We start from the raw sequence: 7,500 nt of genomic DNA, 5'->3' as shown, positions 1-7,500 counted from the left end.
GTGGCCGATTCCCTCCCCGGGCACCAGGTCAACCTCCGCTGCTTTCAGCGGGGGTTGACCTGGTGGCCGATTCGCTCCCCGGGCACCAGGTCAACCTCCGCTGCTTTCAGCGGGGGTTGACCTGGTGGCCGATTCCCTCCCCGGGCACCAGGTCAACCTCCGCTGCTTTCAGCGGGGGTTGACCTGGTGGCCGATTCCCTCCCCGGGCACCAGGTCAACCTCCGCTGCTTTCAGCGGGGGTTGACCTGGTGGCCGATTCGCTCCCCGGGCACCAGGTCAACCTCCGCTGCTTTCAGCGGGGGTTGACCTGGTGGCCGATTCCCTCCCCGGGCACCAGGTCAACCTCCGCTGCTTTCAGCGGGGGTTGACCTGGTGGCCGATTCCCTCCCCGGGCACCAGGTCAACCTCCGCTGCTTTCAGCGGGGGTTGACCTGGTGGCCGATTCGCTCCCCGGGCACCAGGTCAACCTCCGCTGCTTTCAGCGGGGGTTGACCTGGTGGCCGATTCCCTCCCCGGGCACCAGGTCAACCTCCGCTGCTTTCAGCGGGGGTTGACCTGGTGGCCGATTCCCTCCCCGGGCACCAGGTCAACCTCCGCTGCTTTCAGCGGGGGTTGACCTGGTGGCCGATTCGCTCCCCGGGCACCAGGTCAACCTCCGCTGCTTTCAGCGGGGGTTGACCTGGTGGCCCATTCGCTCCCCGGGCACCAGGTCAACCTCCGTTGCTTTCAGCGGGGGTTGACCTGGTGGCCGATTCGCTCCCCGGGCACCAGGTCAACCTCCGGTGCTTTCAGCGGGGGTTGACCTGGTGGCCGATTCCCTCCCCGGGCACCAGGTCAACCTCCGGTGCTTTCAGCGGGGGTTGACCTGGTGGCCGATTCCCTTCCCGGGCACCAGGTCAACCTCCGGTGCTTTCAGCGGGGGTTGACCTGGTGGCCGATTCCCTCCCCGGGCACCAGGTCAACCTCCGGTGCTTTCAGCGGGGGTTGACCTGGTGGCCGATTCGCTCCCCGGGCACCAGGTCAACCTCCGCTGCTTTCAGCGGGGGTTGACCTGGTGGCCCATTCGCTCCCCGGGCACCAGGTCAACCGCACCCTTTTTCGGCCGCCTTCGCCTCCAAATTTTTCCCCCCGTTTCCTTGCCCACTCCTCGGTCACTTCATACGCCCTCCCCCTTACATCCACCGTACGCAACACCTCCACCGGGCTTAATAGTCCACAACCGGGACCCAGGGCCTTCCCCGCTCTCAACAACCTCCACCCACGGTCCCCCTCCACCGGGCTTAATAGTCCACAACCGGGTCCCAGGGCCTTCCCCGCTCTCAACAACCTCCACCCACGGTCCCCCTCCACCGGGCTTAATAGTCCACAACCGAGACCCAGGGCCTTCCCCGCTCTCAACAACCTCCACCCACGGTCCCCCTCCACCGGGCTTAATAGTCCACAACCGGGTCCCAGGGCCTTCCCCGCTCTCAACAACCTCCACCCACGGTCCCCCTCCACCGGGCTTAATAGTCCACAACCGGGACCCAGGGCCTTCCCCGCTCTCAACAACCTCCACCCACGGTCCCCCTCCACCGGGCTTAATAGTCCACAACCGGGTCCCAGGGCCTTCCCCGCTCTCAACAACCTCCACCCACGGTCCCCCTCCACCGGGCTTAATAGTCCACAACCGAGACCCAGGGCCTTCCCCGCTCTCAACAACCTCCACCCACGGTCCCCCTCCACCGGGCTTAATAGTCCACAACCGGGTCCCAGGGCCTTCCCCGCTCTCAACAACCTCCACCCACGGTCCCCCTCCACCGGGCTTAATAGTCCACAACCGGGACCCAGGGCCTTCCCCGCTCTCAACAACCTCCACCCACGGTCCCCCTCCACCGGGCTTAATAGTCCACAACCGGGACCCAGGGCCTTCCCCGCTCTCAACAACCTCCACCCACGGTCCCCCTCCACCGGGCTTAATAGTCCACAACCGGGTCCCAGGGCCTTCCCCGCTCTCAACAACCTCCACCCACGGTCCCCCTCCACCGGGCTTAATAGTCCACAACCGGGACCCAGGGCCTTCCCCGCTCTCAACAACCTCCACCCACGGTCCCCCTCCACCGGGCTTAATAGTCCACAACCGGGTCCCAGGGCCTTCCCCGCTCTCAACAACCTCCACCCACGGTCCCCCTCCACCGGGCTTAATAGTCCACAACCGAGACCCAGGGCCTTCCCCGCTCTCAACAACCTCCACCCACGGTCCCCCTCCACCGGGCTTAATAGTCCACAACCGGGTCCCAGGGCCTTCCCCGCTCTCAACAACCTCCACCCACGGTCCCCCTCCACCGGGCTTAATAGTCCACAACCGGGACCCAGGGCCTTCCCCGCTCTCAACAACCTCCACCCACGGTCCCCCTCCACCGGGCTTAATAGTCCACAACCGAGACCCAGGGCCTTCCCCGCTCTCAACAACCTCCACCCACGGTCCCCCTCCACCGGGCTTAATAGTCCACAACCGGGACCCAGGGCCTTCCCCGCTCTCAACAACCTCCCCCCACGGTCCCCCTCCACCGGGCTTAATAGTCCACAACCGAGACCCAGGGCCTTCCCCGCTCTCAACAACCTCCACCCACGGTCCCCCTCCACCGGGCTTAATAGTCCACAACCGGGACCCAGGGCCTTCCCCGCTCTCAACAACCTCCACCCACGGTCCCCCTCCACCGGGCTTAATAGTCCACAACCGAGACCCAGGGCCTTCCCCGCTCTCAACAACCTCCACCCACGGTCCCCCTCCACCGGGCTTAATAGTCCACAACCGGGACCCAGGGCCTTCCCCGCTCTCAACAACCTCCCCCCACGGTCCCCCTCCACCGGGCTTAATAGTCCACAACCGAGACCCAGGGCCTTCCCCGCTCTCAACAACCTCCACCCACGGTCCCCCAAGACGCACGTTCCAAGCCTTAACCCTCAGACCATCCACCCCCCGGGCGGGACCCCACACCCACCTGACCCCAACTCACTCCCACCAAAAACACCACCACCGCCACCGCCTCAACGGCCTGCCCCACCCAGCACTCCCACACACACACCTGCCCCACCAACGCTCCACACACGCTTTCTTCCCTCTCCCCGACCCGACCCAAGCCATCGCACCGCACCGGGTGAGGGCCTAAGCTTCCTCGCCCGCCCCCCCGCCCCCGACACGCAGGCAGGCAGAGGGAAAGGCCTCAGCGCCCCCCAGGACCGTCGCGCCGCCTTGGCCTCACGGCTTCCCTGCTCCCGCACGGCAGACACACGCCCCGCTCTACCCCCGCTGGGGCCAAAAGCTGCCTACGGCACCTGGGATTCCCAGGCGGTCACCCATCCAGGTACTAGCCAGGCCCGGGACGGTTTACCTTCCGAGATCGGACGAGATCGGGGGCATTCGGTCCGGTATGGCCGTAGGCCCCCGCCTCCCCGGGCTTTAGCGTCAGCAGCCTGGCCTCAGTCAGCCGGGCCCAAACAATTAACCCGGAGGCCGGGCCGAGGGAAAACTTCCTCCGAGCCGGCCCAAGGGGAAGGGAGGACGAGGACGCCGGGCCCGGGAGGTGACAGGACGTGCACGTCAGACCCGGGAAGCTGTGCGCCCCGAGGTTAACCCCCGGGCCGGGGCGGGGAGAGAAAAATGTTCTAAGTCCGGTAGGGACAGCAGGTCAACCCCGGTCCGAGGCGGGGAGAGAAATTTTCCAAGTCCGGCAGGGACAGCAGGTCAACCCCGGCCGCCGTAGCAGAGGTTGACCTGGTGTCCGATTCGCTCCCCGGGCACCAGGTCAACCTCGGGCGCTTTAGCGGAGGTTGACCTGGTGTCCGATTCGCTCCCCGGGCACCAGGTCAACCTCGGGCGCCTTAGCAGAGGTTGACCTGGTGTCCGATTCGCTCCCCGGGCACCAGGTAAACCGTGGCCGCTTTCAGCGGAGGTTGACCTGGTGGCCGATCCCCTCCTCGGGCTCCAAGTCCGGCAGGGACAGCAGGTGAACCCCGGCCGCTTTAGCAGAGGTTGACCTGGTGTCCGATTCGCTCCCCGGGCACCAGGTAAACCGTGGCCGCTTTCAGCGGAGGTTGACCTGGTGGCCGATCCCCTCCTCGGGCTCCAAGTCCGGCAGGGACAGCAGGTCAACCCCGGCCGCTTTAGCAGAGGTTGACCTGGTGTCCGATTCGCTCCCCGGGCACCAGGTAAACCGTGGCCGCTTTCAGCGGAGGTTGACCTGGTGGCCGATCCCCTCCTCGGGCTCCAAGTCCGGCAGGGACAACAGGTCAACCCCGGTTCCGGGCGGGGAGAGAAAAATTTTCTAAGTCCGGCAGGGACAGCAGGTCAACCCCGGCCGCCGTAGCAGAGGTTGACCTGGTGTCCGATTCGCTCCCCGGGCACCAGGTCAACCTCGGGCGCCTTAGCAGAGGTTGACCTGGTGTCCGATTCGCTCCCCGGGCACCAGGTAAACCGTGGCCGCTTTCAGCGGAGGTTGACCTGGTGGCCGATCCCCTCCTCGGGCTCCAAGTCCGGCAGGGACAGCAGGTGAACCCCGGCCGCTTTAGCAGAGGTTGACCTGGTGTCCGATTCGCTCCCCGGGCACCAGGTAAACCGTGGCCGCTTTCAGCGGAGGTTGACCTGGTGGCCGATCCCCTCCTCGGGCTCCAAGTCCGGCACGGACAGCAGGTCAACCCCGGCCGCTTTAGCAGAGGTTGACCTGGTGTCCGATTCGCTCCCCGGGCACCAGGTAAACCGTGGCCGCTTTCAGCGGAGGTTGACCTGGTGGCCGATCCCCTCCTCGGGCTCCAAGTCCGGCAGGGACAGCAGGTCAACCCCGGCCGCTTTAGCAGAGGTTGACCTGGTGTCCGATTCGCTCCCCGGGCACCAGGTAAACCGTGGCCGCTTTCAGCGGAGGTTGACCTGGTGGCCGATCCCCTCCTCGGGCTCCAAGTCCGGCAGGGACAACAGGTCAACCCCGGTTCCGGGCGGGGAGAGAAAAATTTTCTAAGTCCGGCAGGGACAGCAGGTCAACCCCGGCCGCCGTAGCAGAGGTTGACCTGGTGTCCGATTCGCTCCCCGGGCACCAGGTCAACCTCGGGCGCCTTAGCAGAGGTTGACCTGGTGTCCGATTCGCTCCCCGGGCACCAGGTAAACCGTGGCCGCTTTCAGCGGAGGTTGACCTGGTGGCCGATCCCCTCCTCGGGCTCCAAGTCCGGCAGGGACAGCAGGTGAACCCCGGCCGCTTTAGCAGAGGTTGACCTGGTGTCCGATTCGCTCCCCGGGCACCAGGTAAACCGTGGCCGCTTTCAGCGGAGGTTGACCTGGTGGCCGATCCCCTCCTCGGGCTCCAAGTCCGGCACGGACAGCAGGTCAACCCCGGCCGCTTTAGCAGAGGTTGACCTGGTGTCCGATTCGCTCCCCGGGCACCAGGTAAACCGTGGCCGCTTTCAGCGGAGGTTGACCTGGTGGCCGATCCCCTCCTCGGGCTCCAAGTCCGGCAGGGACAGCAGGTCAACCCCGGCCGCTTCAGCTGAGGTTGACCTGGTGTCCGATTCGCTCCCCGGGCACCAGGTAAACCGTGGCCGCTTTCAGCGGAGGTTGACCTGGTGGCCGATCCCCTCCTGGGGCTCCAAGTCCGGCAGGGACAACAGGTCAACCCCGGTCCCAGGCGGGAGAGAAAAATTTTCTAAGTCCGGCAGGGACAACAGGTCAACCCCGGTTCCGAGCGGGAGAGAAAAATTTTCTAAGTCCGGCAGGGACAACAGGTCAACCCCGGTCCCAGGCGGCAGAGAAAAATTTTCTAAGTCCGGCAGGGACAACAGGTCAACCCCGGTCCCAGGCGGGAGAGAAAAAATTTCTAAGTCCGGCAGGGACAACAGGTCAACCCCGGTCCCAGGCTGGAGAGAAAAATTTTCTAAGTCCGGCAGGGACAGCAGGTCAACCCCGGCCGCTTTAGCAGAGGTTGACCTGGTGTCCGATTCGCTCCCCGGGCACCAGGTCAACCTCTGGCGCTTTAGCAGAGGTTGACCTGGTGTCAGATTCGCTCCCCGGGCACCAGGTCAACCTCGGTCGCTTTAGCAGAGGTTGACCTGGTGTCCGATTCGCTCCCCGGGCACCAGGTAAACCGTGGCCGCTTTCAGCGGAGGTTGACCTGGTGGCCGATCCCCTCCTGGGGCTCCAAGTCCGGCAGGGACAGCAGGTCAACCCCGGTCCCAGGCGGGGAGAGAAAAAATTTCTAAGTCCGGCAGGGACAACAGGTCAACCCCGGTCCCAGGCTGGAGAGAAAAATTTTCCAAGTCCGGCAGGGACAGCAGGTCAACCCCGGCCGCTTCAGCTGAGGTTGACCTGGTGTCCGATTCGCTCCCCGGGCACCAGGTAAACCGTGGCCGCTTTCAGCGGAGGTTTACCTGGTGGCCGATCCCCTCCTCGGGCTCCAAGTCCGGCAGGGACAACAGGTCAACCCCGGTCCCAGGCGGGAGAGAAAAATTTTCTAAGTCCGGCAGGGACAACAGGTCAACCCCGGTTCCGAGCGGGAGAGAAAAATTTTCTAAGTCCGGCAGGGACAACAGGTCAACCCCGGTCCCAGGCGGCAGAGAAAAAATTTCTAAGTCCGGCAGGGACAACAGGTCAACCCCGGTACCGGGCGGGAGAGAAAAAATTTCTAAGTCCGGCAGGGACAACAGGTCAACCCCGGTCCCAGGCGGCAGAGAAAAAATTTCTAAGTCCGGCAGGGACAACAGGTCAACCCCGGTCCCGGGCGGGAGAGAAAAATTTTCTAAGTCCGGCAGGGACAACAGGTCAACCCCGGTCCCAGGCGGCAGAGAAAAAATTTCTAAGTCCGGCAGGGACAACAGGTCAACCCCGGTCCCAGGCGGGAGAGAAAAATTTTCTAAGTCCGGCAGGGACAACAGGTCAACCCCGGTCCCAGGCGGCAGAGAAAAAATTTCTAAGTCCGGCAGGGACAACAGGTCAACCCCGGTACCGGGCGGGAGAGAAAAAATTTCTAAGTCCGGCAGGGACAACAGGTCAACCCCGGTCCCAGGCTGGAGAGAAAAAATTTCTAAGTCCGGCAGGGACAACAGGTCAACCCCGGTCCCAGGCGGCAGAGAAAAAATTTCTAAGTCCGGCAGGGACAACAGGTCAACCCCGGTCCCAGGCGGCAGAGAAAAAATTTCTAAGTCCGGCAGGGACAACAGGTCAACCCCGGTCCCAGGCGGCAGAGAAAAAATTTCTAAGTCCGGCAGGGACAACAGGTCAACCCCGGTCCCAGGCGGGAGAGAAAAATTTTCTAAGTCCGGCAGGGACAACAGGTCAACCCCGGTCCCAGGCGGCAGAGAAAAATTTTCTAAGTCCGGCAGGGACAACAGGTCAACCCCGGTCCCAGGCGGCAGAGAAAAAATTTCTAAGTCCGGCAGGGACAACAGGTCAACCCCGGTCCCAGGCTGGAGAGAAAAAATTTCTAAGTCCGGCAGGGACAACAGGTCAACCCCGGTCCCAGGCGGGAGAGAAAAAAT

General features: G+C 64.0%; 1 non-coding gene across 1 annotated transcript; it reads right to left on the bottom strand.

The window, feature by feature from the left end:
- Positions 1 to 3,306: 3,306 nt before the first annotated feature.
- LOC142006604 (5S ribosomal RNA) lies at positions 3,307 to 3,425 on the bottom strand. The gene has a single exon (XR_012643652.1). It is a non-coding gene; the product is annotated as a 5S ribosomal RNA (ribosomal RNA).
- Between the last annotated feature and the right edge of the window lie 4,075 nt (positions 3,426 to 7,500).

The sequence above is a fragment of the Carettochelys insculpta genome, unplaced genomic scaffold, assembly GCF_033958435.1.
Source record: "Carettochelys insculpta isolate YL-2023 unplaced genomic scaffold, ASM3395843v1 scaffold_0092, whole genome shotgun sequence".
Classification (NCBI taxonomy): Eukaryota; Metazoa; Chordata; order Testudines; family Carettochelyidae; genus Carettochelys; species Carettochelys insculpta.
Note: the sequence above shows the minus strand (reverse complement) of the source record. Positions and strands in the feature narration are given on the sequence as shown.